The sequence below is a fragment of the Ornithodoros turicata genome, chromosome 6 (genome assembly GCF_037126465.1).
Source record: "Ornithodoros turicata isolate Travis chromosome 6, ASM3712646v1, whole genome shotgun sequence".
NCBI classification, from domain to species: domain Eukaryota; kingdom Metazoa; phylum Arthropoda; class Arachnida; order Ixodida; family Argasidae; genus Ornithodoros; species Ornithodoros turicata.
In genome coordinates, this window is record NC_088206.1 from 70,741,057 (window position 1) to 70,761,933 (window position 20,877).

Here is a 20,877-nt window from a genome sequence, read left to right on the forward strand (position 1 = left end):
AGCTACATGTTCGCTTGTTTTCTGGAAAGTACTTCAAAACGCGTGACCTGATAACGTACAAGCAAATTACTTTCACGTCCATGCCGTGTGAAAACCAAACCGAACAAATTTCTTGTGGTCGGTATTGCAAGACCTTGCTAGGTGGTTGTAAATGAAACTGACCTTGAAAAGGGTTAGATGGAGATAGACAACGTTCAGACAACAAAAAAGGTTCGACAGAGATAGATAATGAACCCATTCCTTGTGAAAACAGACAGAAAGCAGCGAATACTAGAAGAAGGGGCCTTTGTTTTCGTTAGACAATTTTATTTCACTAATAGCAACGTACGCATTTGACCGTAAGTCAAAATATCGAATACTATAGTAACGAGGCAATATTTATACGTCAAAATCCCGTAGAAGAATCTCCACACAACACAGCAAGGACTGTTCTGCACAGCAGTAGGACGAACCTACGTTGAATGTCATGAAGCTGACTACACATCAACGAAGAGTCAATCAGGTAATACGAGGCTCAGACCACCACCACACTCATCTCAAAATTCACTTATGAGCTCCAAATCCACAATATATCTCTCAAACAAACGCCTTTCACCTAGGATTGCGTTCCTAGGTGTGTGTACTAAAAGGCTTAGCCGCTGCGTACGCCTTCGGAATGTGCGAAATGTAAACAATGCCACAGTTGCCAACACGCTTTGTGTTTCCTAAGCCGCTGCTGCCGCTAATTCAAAACGAAGCTATGGGACGCCTCCAGCAGCAGAGCAGCGGCAGCAGAAAGCTGCTCTGCTGCCATGTTGCCGTGTTGCTGCTGCCGCACCGCTGCTGCTTTGCTGCTGCTGCTCGCATAAAGCTATGGGACCCGGCCCTAATCCTGTTGTGTGCTGCTCAACACACACGTTTTCACACCAGTGATCTTGAAAGCGTCGTATCGTAGCCCCCTCCGTTTTTGTTTTTAATTAATAAGAAAATAGAATCCTATTTCCCAATTTTCGGGCGCTTTACGTTTGAAAACGGACATTTTTCACAACGGCTCACGCGCATGCGCATGACCTTGAGGCGCCGGAGAGGGTTATCTCCGTCTGCGTTAGATGGCGCAGTATGGGGACGACAGAAGTGGGGACCAGTGCGGAGACCGCACGAACGGTGCGAGCTCGTCAGTCCCACACCGGATCGGTTTCGGTCGTTTGTGCAATCCATGTGGATTTGTTTTGACGCGCTCCGAGCGTGGTTCGCTGAAGAGCCGCTAGGGCACGACGCGTATGTTAAAAAGGTCCACTCCGATCGCTATAAGCGAGTCAGTGCTTTCACGACGATCGTTCAACCGAGGCCTTGTTTTACACGCATGCCAACGGACGACCGGACACGAACCATCAATTGATTTATTTTTATTTATTCATTTCTTTAATATGTGTTTTAGCTTACATAACCGGGATTGTTCCTCTGGTTCCTTCAGCTCTATGTGATTGTATGCATTGTATGAATGAATGAAATAAAATTAATTGATTGATTGATGGATTGGTGGATTGATTGGTGGATTGGTGGATTGATGGATTGGTGGATTGATTGGTGGATTGATTGGTGGATTGATTGGTGGATTGATTGATTGGTGGATTGATTGATTGGTGGATTGATTGATTGGTGGATTGATTGATTGGTGGATTGATTGATTGATTGATTGATTGGTGGATTGATTGATTGATTGATTGATTGATTGATTGATTGATTGATTGATTGATTGATTGATTGATTGATTGATTGATTGATTGATTGATTGATTGATTGATTGATTGATTGATTGATTGATTGATTGATTGATTGATTGATTGATTGATTGATTGATTGATTGATTGATTGATTGATTGATTGATTGATTGATTGATTGATTGATTGATTGATTGATTGATTGATTGATTGATTGATTGATTGATTGATTGATTGATTGATTGATTGATTGATTGATTGATTGATTGATTGATTGATTGATTGATTGATTGATTGATTGATTGATTGATTGATTGATTGATTGATTGATTGATTGATTGATTGATTGATTGATTGATTGATTGATTGATCGATCGATCGATCGATCGATCGATCGATTGATTGATTAGTGGCTGAAACCAGCAACAAGAAGCCACTGGCATGTGGCTTGACGAGGTCACGAGGTCCCATACAGCAGCTGCAGCGTCACACGCACTTCAGTAATTTGATCATAACTTCCTGCTAACTTAACGCTGCTACATGCATTTTTCTCGTGATGGTCACAGCCATCGTGCGAAACATTTCAATCAAATTCGCGACGAATTGTTTATAATTCGATTCTATGAGCTCGCGTGGAGTCACTGCCGGTAGCTTCCGAAGTTTGTTCTGGAAAGCAATCGAACCGTCCATTGGAGGCCTGTTCTTTCTGTTTTTACGTTTTACAGTTTTTATAAGGTTGCCCTTTATCACACTTATATCGCTCGCCCATCTTTGTGACGTTATCGAATTGCAGTAGCCCATGCTACGTCAGTGTAAAAACGAAACCGGATTTTCACTTGCCGTTTTCTCTTATTCATTTCTACAAGTCGAAATGCGAAGCCGCGCTCCAGGAGGGCTATGTTTAATTTCTTATTGCTTCATTACACAAGTAGACACTGCCTTTTATACTCCTACCATATGAATACGAAAAATGGCATTAAGCGCTTAATGCCTTAAGTCTTAATGTCATTCGTGCGGTGCCACATGAATGTATTTAATGACATTTGTCCGCGTGACATTCGCCGATGGAATGCTTACACACTCTCCCATTATCTGTGTACAGTAACATTTTTTTCTTGCACAAAATCACTTTGTGTACCACGCAGGGAAAGATTATATTCCATCATTCGAGGTTACAGGTACAGTAGCTGCTTCGGCCGAAGACGACGAGCATGCATACCACTCACGCATTACCTGCAGTATTCCTTGATGAAGCCGGAGTTGTTTGAAATTTCCGCAAAAGCGACGCATGACAACACCAAAGGGCGGCATCGACATCATGGCGTTTAATGTCATTACAAACTGATGTGTAGCACGACTTTCGTGCATAATGCCGTTCGGGACCCTAATGGCATTAGACGATAAAGTCATTTGTTCCACCCGTGTGGCACGCGTATTAATACGAGAAGGCATTGCCGTATATTCTACTGTGAAGAAAGCGAATTCCTCCATTTTCCTTCCTCTTCGTCTTGTCGTCTGCTTCCTTTAAGGGAGACATCTTATATCCCGCCTTCCTTCACGTGTGATTTACTCCGCATTTCTCAGAGGCCCACCCGCCTGACTTTGAAGCCGAACGAAGCAGATACACTCTCGAAGCAGACGACAGTATAGCGGTCGTCTGCTAATTCGAAGGAGACGACGCGAAATCTTGACGCCTGCTAGCTCAACAGCAGTGCGAGAGATAAAAAAAAGACGACAAAAGACAGATAAGTCCCTCGAAATGAACTCCTGCGAGAGAATCCGTCGAGGTCTTCTTTTTAAGGGCAGACTTATTCACGAAATTACTTGTTCGGTAGTAAGTCGCCTTCAGAGTCCGGCATGTGCCAGTGCGCCCGATATTTTTGTACGTAATCTTTCGAGATTACAGGGCTTCCGCTGTAAGGATTTGCTTTAGGCTTACTGTGAAAAGTGCGTTGGGCCGCACGTTTCGTTGCTGCACTTCTTACGATCCAATGTGGAGGTTTGGTCAGGGAGAGGTTTTCTCGTGCGGATTGAAAAAAGTTTTCTTCTTCTTTTTCTGGCTCTTCACAAGCTGCTCCAAGCATGTTTGAGATGCTTGCTGAGCTAATGCAACGGCTGTTGCGTTGTGTGTTTGTGCATGTTTAAAGTGCGCAGAAGTGCTATGAAATGTATGAAATGGGTGTGTGCATGCAAGTACTGCGTGTGCATGAAACGTATGGATGCATTTCATGTATGAAGCACAGCGGCGTAGCCACAAAAATCCCAACCAGCAAAACATCTTTGCCCAGTATTGGACCAATATTGGCAATGCCGCTCTAATATTGGACCAAGATTGGACGAATATTGGCAATGCCTGCCCAATATTAGACCATGATTGGAGCAATATTGGCAATGCCTGCCCAATATTAGACCAAGATTGGACCAATGTTGGCAATGCGTGCCCAATATTGAACGAAGATTGGACCAATATTGGCAATGCCTGCTCAATATTGCACGAAGATTGGACCAATATTGGCAATGCCGGCCCAATGTTGGACGAAGACTGGACCAATAATGGCAATGCCAGGCCACTATTGGACCAAGATCGGACCAATATTGGGCCAGTATTGGGCCAACATGTTGTGCTGCTTGGGATGTTCCATAAGTGGGTCAATGGGGACTACACATGGGAAAGGGGGACTCTCCCCCTCGTTTCCCTCTCCCAAATGCACTACCAAATGCACCATTTCGGGGAGGGGTGTTGAACATCCAGAACCCCCTTTCCCCCTGGCAGCACCAGTGATGGAGTACCAGTGGACATAGTAGATTAGAATCCTCCCCCGATGCCGATGCGACTTTCCTGGTAGAATTGCCGTGTGGATCACAACTCTTCATGAAGCCGACCCATGAGGCATACTAACCGCTTTATGCGTCTCTTTCCTTCATGCTGGGTCTCACTCTATCTTGCCACGTCTGTGCACCCCACATAACCACAATTATCGCTACGCGGTACTAACAGAGATGATCAGATATGTATGAAGCCGTATGTATGTACATCTCATTACAAAGAGCTCGGGAAGCCAACCAAACCCAACCTATCGCTCATAAATAGCCAAACGCAACGTCTTAAGCTTCCACGGTCTAACAACATTGGAAAAAGAAAGTAGTGGAGAAAGTTTTTTTTTTAAATTCCGTGTTAGCGTCGCAAAGCAACTGTGGCTATGAGCGGCGTATAGATGTGGACAGATGCAGAGAGGACAGCAGGAAGGAGTGGGGGACATGTGGGTTAGTATGTGTCCTGGGCCGGTTTCACGGGGAACTGTGCCGAAATGCGTCCTGAAAGACTGCTGGGAAAACCCAGGGAAAACCTCAGACAGCACAGTCGGTGGTAGGGATTCGAACCCAGCACGACCTTGGCTACCACCAACGAGAGGAAGGCCTTAACCCTCTCGGCCATGCCGCCGGTAATACAGAAAGTCTGGAACCCATATACTTTTTTTTTTATCTTCACCATATGCCTCTTGCCTCGTTATGTCTATATGAGTGCTTGAGGTAAACGTAGCAGGGTAGATGTGGAGAATGTGCGTGCCTCTCCTGACGAAGGAAGCCCTTGAAGAGGGTGTTGCAAGCCTAATGTACCAGTTAGCGTGCTTTGCTGGTAATTAAGAAGCGTCGTTTCGAGAGCCACCACTAGCTGTTTTTTTTTCCCGCAGCTTCCGTACTCCGATGCACTCCCTACTAACGCCCAACACTTCGCTTAATTTCTTCGCCCTACGCGTTCGCGAAATAGCTTGCCAGGGTCTACTAACCACATCAACATAGTCCCACCAAACTCGAATTCTCACACGCACGCATTTGCTCCCCCTCTCTCTTAACCGTTCCTCCTTCACCTTAAAGAACGACCCCCGAGACCTCTCCCCCGAAAACCTTCGCCTTTATTATTTTTTTTTTCTCACCTCCTCCTTTAAATATATGCGCTTTCCCAATTCCCTCGCCGTCGTCGTCGGCGGCGGCGGCGGCAAATTCCGCGCGAGCGACTTCAACGCCACCTAGCTGCGTCGATTAATATTCGGATGAGTTATGAGGGCCTTGGCGGGACTCGACGCAAATTTGGGGAATGTCTGAACGCACTGCCGCGGGAGGATAAGGGCAGAGCGCTTTCGAGTGCGTCCTCTCGTACGATGTATAGGTGGCGTGCCGATCGATCTGCCAAGGACGGTGGAGCGTGTGCGAATTAAATTTGGCCCCACATTCGTCATCCCAATATGCGGCTTCATCGCGCAGCTGCTCTCAAGTGGCGGGAAAGGGTAATTTATTTTTGTCCCTCTCGACAAGGCTGCACAGACTGAGAGCTACGTAAAGAATTAATTTTCTTCTTTTCCCCCTTTTTTTGGGGGAGGAGGAGGCTTGATCCTGCGAAAATTTTGTTGATTCTTTATAAGCACCGAGAACAACTCGTGTCTATAACGGCAGTATAGAGAGGCGTATGCAAACACAATCTAGCCCGCACGTGGTAGCGACACCGTCACGTGACCCTATAGAGTCACGGACGGACCTACACCGTGATTAAAAACCTCTAAAAGCGATAAAACCCCGGTGCAGGGGACACAAAGAGACAACACAGACGAAAATGCTTTTTATCGCTTTTTAACCATGATTAATCCCGCAAAGCCATATCGCTTTAGAAGTATGTAATCAACTACGTAAAATACAAAGCGCGTGGTGACATTAAGCGAAATTAAGCCCCGTTAAGCGCGTGGAAATGTTTTTTTGTCAACATTGCACGCTGTGTGTTCTCACTCTGTTCATTACCAGTGAAGCGTGCTACAGATAAAGCAAAATTCGCTGTAAGAGGAGGAGGAGGTTTCAATACACAATGTAACAGCTGCGGCAAATGAGGACTCTTTGATGTCCCATCGCTGGGCGTCACCCAGTTGCGTGATTTATGAACGACGACGTCTCCCCCCTTGTAAGCTTTTAACCGTTAACTGTTGCGAAAATATTCGGCGTTCTTGAAGCACTACGCTGTCAACTCAGCCAGCTTCCTGGGAGTGAAACAAAGCATGATGTATGGCTTCAAACACAGAGCAGATAAAAGTTGATGGAAGTTGTGGAAGAGAAACGGTAATGGCGCAGAGTGCACGTAGAGTTGGCCTCACTCCGCGAAAAGTTTACCTCGCCGGACAGACTGACGTTTTACGAAATAATGGGCTAGCTGGGGAGTTGGCTTCTCTGCAGAGCACGCCTCTGTCGCGACTAGAGATGCAAAATTTCCAAAAATTTTCAATCGCTCGAAAGAAAAACGTTTATTTTTGTTTTGTTTTTTTCCCGAAAAATTGGAAACAAATGTGGTTGCTGCTGAGTCGAAGCATTGCCGGCCAAACCACAGCATACAATGAGCTAGAAGCTTTAGTAGTGTTCATCCTCTAGGCATAAACGCGGAGCAGAGCATCGCATGAGACTGCTGTCTACTCAGCTTTAGGTAATTAGAACAACCCGTCCACTCCAAGCAGAACTCCGACATTATGTGAACGCGATAGCGATCGCTTGGAGCGGCCAGACGGAGCTCTTAGTTGTTGGTTGTTGGAGGATTAGAGGCACCTAAGCCACTGTTGGTGGGTTGGACCGCATCGAAGGCACGAAAATTTACATTTTTGAATTTTGTCGTCTGGAAATTTTGGGTGATTTTTTCCGGAGACGAGGAAAAAAACGAAAAAAACTCTTTTTTCCCCCAAAATCTCCGGTTGTTTTCCGGGGCTTGGCGTGTCTAGTTGCGACGCAGATTGACGTGCGGGAAAGAAAACAATAGGAACGTCGTGAAGTCGGTTTCGCCGCATAGCGAACGTGCATTGTGGGACTCATGGCGTGGCAAATCAAAGCGCGAATGTTGATAATGATAACGTTCGCTTCGGTGCACAACACACAAGCACTGTTGAGCGCACCGACGTGCACTAAAATGTTATAGTTTTGAACTCGCTTTTAACGCACAGCATACACGCTTTCTGGAGAGATTAACCCGTAATAAAAATTAAGCCGTTGTAATTTACCTTCGCTGCGCAATACGTGCGCAACGTGGGGCAAACTAACGCGCAATAAAAGTGAATTATCGTAAAGTTTGCGTGTGGAGCAGTTTGAGAATATTGTTGGCGTACAATGGATTTTTTTTTTTTGTAAGGAGAAATGAAAAAAAAAACATCAACTACAACACCAAATCAAGGCTAATCATTGAAAAGTTCGCTCCACTATACGCAGCACGCGCGCATAGTGTATCAACGTGCAATCAAAAATAGGTAATTGTAAAGTTGGCTTCTCTGTACTCCAACTGCGCATTGTGGGGCAGGCCAACGTGCGAGAAAAACGAAGTATTGTCGAGTTACCTTTCCTGCGCGGTACACACGCATTGTGGGGCAAAATGACACGCAACAAACATGAATGATTGTAAAGTTAACTTTACCACACAACTTACGGTATTGTGGAGGAAACTGAAGCGCAGTAAAAGAGCATTTACCAGTCGGATACCACCCCCTGGCGGCCTTTTAGTCGTCCGTTCAACCTTTCGTGTTCCGCATAGGGCTCTTGCAGTGAAGTTTGCACAGCGCCATTTCGGGCCCAAGCGGCCACAGATCCCAACAGTCGGTCGTTTCATCAGCGGGTTTTGCATGGTGCCTCAAACGGTATGGTGCCAAGGAAGCTACAAAACCTGTAGGAAATCCAAAGAAAAAGCGGTGCTTCTTGAAAAGTGCGAACAACTATTTGAACTATTTGAAAAGTGCAACAACTAGTATTTGAAAGTGCCGCGTCGTCTGCTAAACTACCGCGTGTTGCACAATTTGGGGCGCTGTCGTTGCTGCTCATTAGCGCCACCTGGCCCAGAGCTGGGGCGGATCCAGGGTGGGGGTGCCCCCCCCCCCCGAGACATTCCCCCCTCCCCCATTCCGGCAGATTTTCCTGCCGCACGCTCTGTTTTCCCGCCAATCCCGCGTGCGCCTTTCGCACCCAAGATTGAAAGCACCTTCAGTTATGCGTTGTTTTGAACGGACTAAGAGCATGTTTTTGTAAGGGTCTAGGGTGGCGATTCTCTACAGCTTGCTAAGCTTCGCAACATGTAGATCATAAATAAAGTTCTGGTGTGAAATGAAAGCGCAGCAGCTCGCCGTCTTACATGGCGACCCCCCCCCCGTCTTCTCTCTCTTTTCTTTAGTGCCCCCCCCCCCCCGAGGATCTTCCCTGGATCCGCCCCTGGCCCAGAGCAACAGGTCTATTGCTTTTGACTATAGTCTGCAAGCCTCTTAGGCGAAGGAAAGTGGTAGATAGAAAGCAGACGTAACGCAGAAGAAACAGAATGTCATTCGCCAAATGATGTCAGTGTCGATAATTAAGACACCAGGGCCGAGCGTATGAAGCATTATACAGGTATATAAAGTTATATCTTTATTTCTTTTGCTCGAAACTAACGAAGCATTAGATTATTTCACAAAATCGTTGCCTTTTAATTAATGGGCTAAGTACAACAAGCAAAGACGACTAAGAAGGCTATCTGCACCCCACTTGGCAACGTGGCGACTGGGAACGAAGGTAGTTCTCCGAAAAACACTGTTTAGCCTTCCTCCCTTCGTGTCAGAAGTTATCAAATTTGTCGTACAAATATCGGAGTACAACTTTTCATTCGTCTATCGTTTCTTCGAACGGTTTATTGTTGTTGTTTTTGATACCGCTCTAATCCTAGGGCACGCTGTCGGTGCGAGAGGGAAAACCGAATGAGTTCCCCGAACTCATTCGCACGTATTGTCATTTGATTCCAACGTGTGAACTAAACGAATGTCATTCAGTTCGAATGTCATTCGCTGGGAATGACATTCAATTTGCCATGAGACAGGAGTATTAAAGTACGGGTTGTGTCCGAACGTGTTTCATTTTTACGGGATTCGAATGGTGGTACCCACTTATAGTACCGAACAGGGTGTTTCGTCACACTTCCCGAGAAACTCCAGTCAATAAATATGTTCCCTCCCTTTCGTACCCGATCGTAAGTCCGCGTGGCTCATAATTCGCCATAATGGAAAAGCTTGAACGTCGCCGACGAGAAGATGAACGACGTCGAAACACGCATCCGTCGCTCACGCAGGTTTTCCTCATCCTGTAGTTCCGCCAACAACCATCTCGCCTGCGTTTATGCCGTTTTATTCGCCTCATAACGCGCCACGCGCGTTTTTACTTCGCCAAGCAACAAGAGAGCGCTCGATCTGGCGATACCTTCTGGCAGAAGCGTAATCCACGTCCGACAACCCTGAGCTGCGTCGCATCGCTGCAGAAATGTGGAAACGCTTGCTAGGCGCTTCTGCGGAGGCACTAATCCGCTTAGTAAAGGTCCTTGTAGTGTACGTGCTGTGACACCATGTTTGTCCCGCTAGTGTTGTGTGTGTACCCAGAAGGGACGAATTGGCAGACGGCTTAGTTAGCGTTTCTATATTCCGATGTTTTCGCGTGCTACTTCTTTCTCGCCTCTTTCGCGTGGCCTCAAAAGTCGCGAATTTAAAATGACACTGCGGATTTCGTATTATTTCGTAACATGATCGTAGTATGATTTCGTACGTTATTTCGTATTATGAATCTTGCTTGCTGTCTGAGGTTTCTCCTGAGTTTTCCGAAGACCCCCCAGACGAATTTCGGCCCACGCATACTAATCCACCCTGTCCCCCACTCCTGCCTGCTGTGCACGTCTGTACGCCGCTCATAGCCACAGTCGCTTCGCGGCGCGAACACCCGGAATACGAAAAAATCTTCCTCGCCGAACTTGCTCAACTTCCGCGAATTTTCGGAGGTGCCCGCAAAAACTTCAGAGCTTCAGCTTCTTCGGGCGCGGGTTGCGTCACCACAAATTTTTGCGTCTAATTCCGAGGCAGCAGCGCGCGCACGCGCACCTTCCCGGTCTCCGCTCTCCGGCCCACGTCGGAAGGCAATGAGCAGCTGCGGCGTGAAGATGGAAATCGCCCTCGGAGCAATTTGGCCAAAAAAAGGCTAACATATTTTCCACACACAAAGTTTACTGCAGCATTTTCCTACTAACCGCCACCAAGGTCCACAGGACGGTATGGCGTTCAAGTTAACACTGATGCGAGCTGTACGTACCTTGCCAGTATGTTGCTCGCGTGATCGGCTCTGGCGGCGAGACCCTCACTAGGGGCGCCACTGTGCCGCCTCTTGCAGAGCCATTTATGAGGAGAGTTTGGCCATTCTGTGATCTTTTGCCGCCTGGAGATGGGGAGCAGCCGTGACGTCAGAGCCATCATCGCTCCGCCCACTAGACGGGGATCAAAGGCGAGTCGCGGCGGCACGCGGGGATCTCAAGGCAGTGCCTCTGCTCCAAAATGGTCGAATGGGAGATTTCAAGGCGATAGCTCTGATCCAAAATGGCGCCACTGGACTCTGGCGCCGCCCATCGTGTGACGTCAAATGGCGCGCTTTGAGACAGGCTCCTCCCAATGGCCAAACTCTGCTAATAAACGGCTCTGGCCTCTTGATGGGGAGCCTCGTTTCGGTTTTGCTTCTGTTATTTACAGTAGAAACGGCCATTTTGGAATGCAAATGCGACTTACTTGGAACACATGTGACGTTTTCGTGACGCATATAGGAAATATCAACGCTGTACAGCCTCTTACACGTGCAATGCATTGATACATAATGCATTGGGCGGATACTGCCCGGAGAGATCCCCACGACACGGTTCGCTCAGTGAACACCAGGGGCTGACTCCCAACTTTCGCGGCGCCAATAAGAAAAACAAATATAATGATGATGATTATGAACGGGGACTGTAAGTATAATATGCGCGTAATGCACACAAAAATACGGTAAATCGTTCCTTTTGTCAGCTTTTACATAACGTACCTAGTTTTATCCCGATGCTTTTTTCTCGGTTACTTCGTGCATGGAAATCGTGGATCTCCTTACGCAATCACAAAAAAGCCGACGGACGTCCTTTGGCAAGCTCTTAGAATGACGTCGTTTTCCACTACGCTGCGCTCAGAATGTCGGCCGTGCAGGAAAACAGGCCCGTCCTAACCATCCTAAATCGCCCTCGTTTACAAGTAATAGAGGGCGCCACGTAAAGTAGCGGAAAGAAGATAGAAAAAAAAAGTAGCGTTCTCGTCGTCGTATAAAGGATTCGTTAAATTGGTTCCAGTTCTTTTCCCGGGTCTAATTTAACGACGGCACGCCAGGATGATCATTTTTGACGCAGACATCGCCGCCGACCGAGCCATTTCTCTCATTTATTTTTATTCTAATTTTGTTTTTGTTTGTTTGTTTTTTCATTCCGACTTTCACGTAACGTCTTAAGGTATGGGTATTTTCTTATGACATATTAAAATGGGGTTCGCCTTATTGTTTATACCGTAACTGGTACTTTTCCTTTTTACCTTTCTCCCGCGGGATAAGGTCACGCGTCAGCGGCCGAACCATCATAATTTCTTATATTCTACGGCTTCTTGGCTCCTTTCAAGAGGGAGGGAGAGAGAGAGAGAACGAAAGGGTGCAAGGAGGAATATAGAAAATGGGGAAGCGAATTTTCGGAACAAAGGGAATACAGAATATGCGAGGAGTGGGAATTGAATATTAGGGAAATTGGTGAATTGAATATTCGGGAAGACAGATGGGGATATATGGGGAAGAACAGGAATGGAAGTCGAGGGGGAATGGAGATATAGGGAAGATGGGAAAAAGGAATAGGGGGAGGGCAGTTAATACAGCATGGGAGAAAGTGAAGAATGGGATTTCGGAGAAGACATATGGGGGAGTGAGATATGTGGAGAGCACGAGGGACGAGGAAAGGAAATAATAGACGTGGAAAAGTTGGGGAAGGAATATATGGGAATGTAGATGGAAACCGTGCAACGAGGGAAGATGGGGACTGGGATATGGGGAAGGCGAATAACGAAAAATGAGATGACCAGGAATGGTCATAGGGAAGAGAAGGTGTTCAAGAAACGGGACATGAGGGAAAGGGGAAAACAGTACAAGCGCTTTCTTCTCGCATATAATGGAGAATCAAGGATCGGAAGAAATCGAAGTAAAAAAAAGAGTGGTCGTGGCGTCAAAAAGAAAAGAAGAAATAAATAAATAAAAAGAAAAAGAAACCAAGAAAATTCGTCAGGACTTACAAGTATAGCGAGTATTTACAACATAACTATTTGACACTTTTGTCACTATTATTGTCACCTATGGACGAGAAATCACAGAAGCATGAACTAGCCATGGTGTTTTGTAATATACGTACCATTCATGCGTTCATTCATTCATTCATTTTTATTAATGTCACTTTATTCTCATTACGATAACGTAATACCACAGGGGCCAAAAAGCAACAAAAATACCGCTTGTGTATACTACAGTAACAGAAAGTGGCAGAGTTTAAATCAAATAATAAGGCAACCAACGCCCAAGCAATGGTCTCCAAAAGGGCAGCTGACACAAAGACAGTACCGGTGCCGGGAATGGAAACTTAACCCACCAATGTCATACGGGTACCTTTCAGTGTCGACGTGTGCGGTTGTAAATCATAGTATTCACGTAGTCCGCTAGAGCCTGTGCAGTTTACACGAGGATAGCGCAGACAAAATGACTGGGGCCGTTCGGTGTACTCTTTGTGCAGTCAGCGTTAGTCTCTGCATAGCGTCTGCAGCGCCCTTTTAACGATACCGATGGCTTTCAGCCTTTTGTCAGACGGAAGATAAATTTCCATTTCAAATTTTGGCCTCTAAGTTGATGCGAATTCGGGTTGCGCGTACTGGCAGCTACTATACGTGTATCCTTCACTCCGATGCACAGGGGGAGGAGAGCTATTTCATGAATATTCACGAGGTGGTAATGCAAAGACCGTGTTAGTCTGAGATTATATGCGGCCACACCTGATACTACGTTCTCTCTGGGCATGTGCAGAAAAAAAGAGGGCGAGAGGGAAAGAGAAAGAAGGTTCCCTTTTGTATGGTAAAATATGCAGTTTGTGCAGCTCTGTTTTTGACGAGAGTCTGATAGTATATATGTGCGCACGGAAGCACTAAGAAGAAGACCCATTTCATCCGGGAACGTGCAAAGCGTCAGTTTGAAGCGTAGTCTCACTTTGAAAAAATTTTAACCGTGAAAATGCTCCGAGCCAGCCGTTCTTAAACTCACTTTATGCAAACTGTAACAAAGCGCTGGAAACAGTATTTATACTACTGCCTATGTGCATGCTCGTTCCTAATATCCATCGTATACTTGAAGCTTTATGCAATGAGCAGAGGAAGTCTGTAGAAATAGTCAAGTCCTGGGATGGCTTCACGAACATAATAAAAAAGAACTTGAACACTGAAGCTTTCTAAGTTTATTCCATACAATATACAGAGCGACCGCTGCGGCGTCGCTCATGATCTCAGTTGTCTCGCGACATAAACCCCCAATTATTATTATCATTATCATTATTATTCTATACGAGCTTTCGTGGCCGTCGCCGCTAAAGAAAGTTCATACAGAATAAACTTAGAAAGCTTCAGTGTTTTTTTTTTTTTATCATTATGAAACGGCAAAGAAATACCAGTGTACTTGAAACCTTTCTGCAGCACCTTATGGTAGTTACATTGTTGATACGTTACGTAATTCTTATCAAGCGCTCATGCACTTGTTCGCACAGTGTTTCACAGATTACGGAAGATCTGTAGATTGCAGACATGGATACGACTTCGTTTCCACCGGAACAGCACAGCGACTTCACAGCAAAGCGTCGCCGGTGTTTGTCAAAGGCGTACAGATCCTTCCGGTTCATGCCCAGGACTTACTAAGTTTTTATGACGTTTGAAATGAAACAAAAATTAATGCCAAAGTAGCTTTTGGATGCTGCACTATACCTTGGAAGGACGTAATAATTCACGTAAAAATATTTGTATTCGGTCCAGTCCTTTGGGGACAGAGACGCGAGAAAAAAAAAAAAGAAAATAAACATTACATTTACAATAATTGGAAGTAGATTTACACGTAAGATGAGCTAGCCTATTCCAACGGCAATCACCTGCTAAGCCTTGTGCGTTTCGTAGCGCTATAGATTATACATATATATTTTTTACAAAATGCATCTTGCGGCGGTTTTGAGAATTTCGAAACATCACACGCACTTCTAAATACTAGTTACACTTCTAGTAAATATGCGTTCTAGAATTAATTTCAACACGTTCGCGATGTTCCGACAGCTCGAGAAAATGAGAGAACAGCGGTTTCAAAATTTTAATTATTTACCGAAACAAATCTGAAAATTTTTGGCGCGATTTTCCACCACTCCATACATCGTTTTCGAGCTTTAATTATCGTTGATGTAAGTTCCGATGTCTGCCGTGCAAGCGGAAGATTTTTTTTACGTACCAGCAGGAATACCGTATACTCTATACCTCGGGGGGACCCTGCGCACAGAAATGCCGCACTCCTACGTAGAAGACTTCACTGTTCCAACTCTGGACATTCCACAAGATCGAAGAACCGTACAGCGACTACGTCGCAGAATTAACATTCCACGACGTCGCAATTAGATTCATTCGATGAGATTTCTAATCCCCCGTTCGCAGGCGCGAAAATTCCTTCACTTTTAAGACCCCTCTAATTCCATAGGGGATAATTTTCTTGTTTTAGAGAAGAATATTTGAAACGGTCTAGCGTTCCGAAGTGCATATTAGGCACATCAGGGGACTATTACTGAGATAATTTCTTATTTCTTTTCGTTTCCCCGTTCTCTGTACTAATTACTATTCGTTTTGGGTATGTTGCAATGTCCGTGGGTGGGAGAGAAAGAAAATAATTTCTGTACCTTCAGCAGGTGAGGTCTGTAGGTCTGTACCTTCAGCAGGATACTATATAAGAAATGTACCCGTATTTTCCGGTGTGTAACGCGCGCGTTATACAGTAAAAAAAATGTTATGAAGAGGTCCTGCGCGTTATCAAATGGTGCGCGTTATACGCGGAAATATTTTTCTGCAGAGGTGACGTACACATTCTAGCCTCTTCCAGAGTGTGCTGTGACTTTCTCCCATGTCTTTTAGGGTCATCTGACAAAACCGGCTAAAGGGCACAGGGCTTCATAAAGGTTAATGATGCTGCTGCTGTTGAGCAGTCAATAAACCTGAATTCATTTCAGAAGGTTGGCGTGATTGAGAAGGGACGCAAAACCGAAAACGGAGATGAGACTGAAGTGTACTATGACGCTGACTCTGTTGCATCGGAGTTTGATGCCTTTGACTAAATGTGTTTCAAATAAAGCTTATGCATATATGATACACCGCCTTGGTTTATTGTGTATACTGGTCGCAGTACAGAAGCTTGTACCAACATTGCGGTGTGCATTATGTACCGGTGCGCGTTATACATTGAACTTTTTTTTCGAATTCGGCCCGCTTTTAAGGGTGCGCGTTATACAGCGGCAAACACGGTATTTAGGATAACCCACTAAATACCGAAGGATGAAATCAAAGTAGAAATACTAGGGAAAGAGAGTAAATGTGTGTGTCTCGTCTTATATCATTCGCCAAACTGAGGGATATATATCTTCAGTTGTCATACCAGCTATAGGTCGCTTATTGTTTCTAACTTAAGCAATTAGAGTCGAGTAGCGAATACTTCAGAAAGTATTTAAGACACATTCAAGACACTCTTAGTTATAGGTCATCGAAACAATCATCTTACTCATGATAATTTTTTTAAAATTTAAGCACAGGCATTATTGGCGCGTAGTTAGGGCATGTTGCCAGACGGGTTTAAATGCGGACCTTTATAGGGCCAACGTTGGCGGTAACGTTTAGGAGAAACGTCCTGAAACGTTCCGTTTACGGACATGCTCGCCTGGGAAAGGTCCTCGACGTCCTTTGGAACCAGAGACCGGACTCAGTGGATTTTCCCGAGACCGATGTCTTGAAAAAAGAAAGAAAGGAAGGAAGGAAGAAGAAGAAGAAGAAGAAAAGAAGAAGAAAAGGAAAGAAAACGGGAAAAGTGCAGAGTAGGTATTTCTTCCAACGCAACCGATCAGAACGTGCCCAATAGAGTTTGGCACGGCGACACTGGCGCCGACTTTCTTCCCCTGGTGGCGGGCGGAAGAAAAGTTTTCCAGTGCATTCTGCAAGTGTTGCTGGCGATATTACACGTCATCGCGTGAATTCTGTCTTGTGTTCGGCCTACTTCAGTGAATGTGTACAATGCCTGATGAAATAACTGCACGAAACTGCGATATATAACTGAAATAAATGCTGGAACTAACTTAACCTTGCCGCCACAGGTGGCACTGATGGCAGTGAGCGAGGGCGCCCTCTGGACGGCCGAACAAGCCCATACACAACCCCCCCCCCCCCCCATAGCGTGTCTCGTGCTCACAGTGTCCGTATTAGTGCAGCGATGCAAATCTAACTGTCAGTGCCGTACACACGTAAACAGAGGAAGGAGTGGAATACAGAGAGCTTGAGTATGGCGCCCTGGGCCGACTTCAGTGGGAGCTGCATGTTTGGAAAGCCCTTAGCCGGAAGACCTAAGAGGATACATGTGAAATCACGTCGAGAATCATTCGAACTCTGCACCTCCCAGTGTTGAGCCACCAACACCAATCAGTGAATGTTCTATTCACTCGGTCATGCTACTAATATATTGCTGACCCGACCGCTTAAACTTGTACTGATTCGTCTATGGGTGTAGAGCATGCCGGTGAACACGTCGTTATAACTTAGTAATAACGTTATACTAAAGATGACTTCATGATATTAGGAGGAAGGGCACATACGAATGAGGGCATCTCCATTAAGGACACAGTATCGAGCAGCCCTACAGTTACATCACTTATGTATGCGCCTACGCGCTTACTCTCAGTATGAGATTTTATCGAATAGATATAGAAATAAACAAAATAAGCCGCAAGTTTAAATTTATGCCTATAAATATACAACAACCACAATAAATGGTGACGATGAAATAATATATAGTATAATATAATATATGTATATATAGTATATTATTAGTAATATATATTATTTATAACGATATTATTATTCATGGAAAAATCATATTTTATAAAACACAGCACAGCTATTTTCATGTACGAAACAAAGGAGAGAGAGAAAGAGAGAGAGAGAGAGGGGCAGACCAAAACAGAGAAAGAAGGAAAGAGAAAGAAACACGGAACTACGGCATGATCGGGAAATGCGGGGCTAGAGCGTTTTTTTTTTTTTTTTTTTTTTTTTTTTTAAGAAGAGAAAAGTCATTATTATATTCCATTAAGACCCTGCGAACGTGCCTCCTACGCGCCGTCCCAGTGAGTTTCCTTTGATGTCCATCTTCCGCCCAGACCTCGAGGATATATCGGATAATGCCCTTATCGAATTATCGGGGGCGAGCTGAAAGGAACCACCTTGAACACGACACAAAGGTAGACGAACACATCCTAATATGGGCACCTAGGGGAGATATAGAGCTCTATAAAGAGCAACCCTATTATCATTGAAACACTATGCTGATAATCATATTAATCGATAATATTGGCATTCGTACGTCACGGAAACATTCCGGCCATAGTTCACATGAACTCCCTTTTTCCTCTTCAGAAATCACTTTAATGTGGTTTACGACGTGTGCAAGAGCAGTGTAAAGCAGAGATGCGTGTACACTATACGCATTTTAATAGAACACGTACTTCACATTAACAAGATGCGTGACGTCTAGGTAATATTACATGCAGCGCAATAAAAGCTGGATGAAGGCACTGCTTCGTCAAAACAAAAGTTAGTAATGTAGTTAGTATGAGAAAATAACAAGATGTAGCGACTAAGAAATGTCATACGGCAAAATACGGGCACACAGGCTAACCTGCTTCGAAATCCCAATGCCCCAATAAATTTAACGTGCCTCGCTGAAAAAGGTGTACACGATCAACTTGTACCGTGAAGGTAAGGAAATGGCCATACGATCAAGTAATTGCGCCACGGTGAGGAGAGGAGGAAGAACGACATGGCTTATTTACAAAATTATGGTGCATGTCTAATTACAAATTTACTAATTACAACTACCGCGTTAATTAGCATGGTAATAATGCAGTATGCCGAAGAATTAGACAACTACAACTTTTTTTCCTTTTTTGCTTGTTGCAGTTTTAATGCTGTTGTAAATGGAACCGCGCGTTCCCGACGTCACAGGCAGGGCTCGAACCCGCAAACCTGAGTTTAATTGGTGAATCCAAGTGATGCACGGATGCCAATAATGCTGTGAGATGGCTGCGTGAATGTTCAAAAAACAATTTGAACCATTGTACATGAATGGCATAGATGTGATGTGATGTGATGTGATATGAATAAAGAAAAAAATGGGGATGTGAGTTTCGACGAAGTCAAACTGGCTACCCCAGTACACTTAATACAGAAAGTTCAATCCGATGATGAGATGATGAAAACGCAAAAGGATGATGTCCAGAGACGAACAGAGATGATAATGGAGTTCAACATGTAGGTCAAAAGTTCAAGAGCTGCGCCCAAGTTAGAGTAAAGTGGCGGAATCACCGGGGGCACACACAGGACACATCACACATTCACCGTGTCATAGGATGTCCATAAGCCCGGTTGCATGCAAAAAGTCTTCAAGTGCCCTTAGCGCCTTGTCGGACGAAGGAGGACCTAATAGTTTCGTGATGTCGAAGGCTCGGGAGTCCAAACGAGAGAGGCTTGTCTCTAATGCCCTTCGAGCAGCGACGTACTTCTGACACCTGAGAAGGATGTGTTCTACATCCTCCACAACGCCACACTCACTACAGAATGGCACATTTAGTACCTTCTTTCATGACGATAGCATTTCAATGAATATACTTCAACAACCGACTCCATTGTATTAATAAACATTACTTACAGAGCACAGGGGCCTGAGCCAGGGGTTGAACGTCACATTAGCCTCTTTGCAAACCGTATTTACGCACGTTACAGGTGTCCCATCTGGTCTGCAGGTCCAGATTCCGTCCGAACCAACTGTGGCTATTAACGTTCGACAGAGGACAGAAGAAACGAAACAGAGAAGTTGGTGTGGTGTCCTGGGCAGACTTCAGGAGGAATTGTGCAGACATCATTCTTTCCTGGTCTCCGCCATCAGGGGTTGGAATGGATCTGCCAACTTCCAGAATTCAGGTTCAAGATTTCTTTCGCACGTCAAAAGTGTCATTACTAATCACATTGCTTGAAGTGCAACCTAGTGTTTTCCTATGCTGATCGGTATTCAGTTGTTTGTAAGTCCCCCCCTCCCTTCTTTTTCTGTAATGCCCTGAAAAGGGTGCGTTATGGTGTACTGTGAAATAACTTGCTGTGAAATAAATTTCAGGAAGCACAGCCAGCGGTAGTATTAGACCCAACCACCTACAGACCTCGAGCATGACCTTGGAGATACCACCAAAAGACTTTTTTTTTTTTTGTTATAGGAAAAGTTATTGACGACAACAGGCACAGTAGTTACAATATGTACAAGGTCTATCTACAGTCAGTACTATCACTAGTTACAATACTTACAGTCATTCCGGCAAATATTTACACGCGAAAGGTGGAATGGGACGGGATGACGCGAATGAAATTCATGGAGGTAAACCAGCGACGCTCACAGTTTCACGTCTCACGATTAGAGAAGGATGATCACGTGACTTGAGTGAAAACTCATCCTCTCCAATAGCGAAAAGCTCTCGTTGGAGTTCGTTCGTCAGAAGAACACGCACATTCCTCACAGGTTCCTCGGTTACATAATGACGTTGTCTCGTTTTTCACAAGTGACCTTGAAACTCCTGGGGGGGGGGGGGGGGTAAAGCGGAGACACCCCCCCTCCCCCCCCTCTCGGTACGCCCACAGCCATTGTCGTTTTATCTGCTCAGAGACAGCGCTGGTGTGCCAACAAGCGTGCGTAGGAAAGTCAATATACGCATACGAATGAATCTTCGAAGGTTTCGGAAACGACAGGGGCTTCTACAGGGGGCTCTAACTTCCTACGTCTACCAACCGCTTTGCAATCACTTCATCGACGTAGATGCTTGCAGAAAATAGAAATCCCAGGACGTAATACAGCCGCGATTAGTTGTTTAAACGACCTTCCTATGGGTCCCTTAATAAGAGCCTGGGCAGGTCATTAAAAGCGATCTAGCAATTTGGACATCATTAATTCCAGTCCCGTCATTACAGTGTT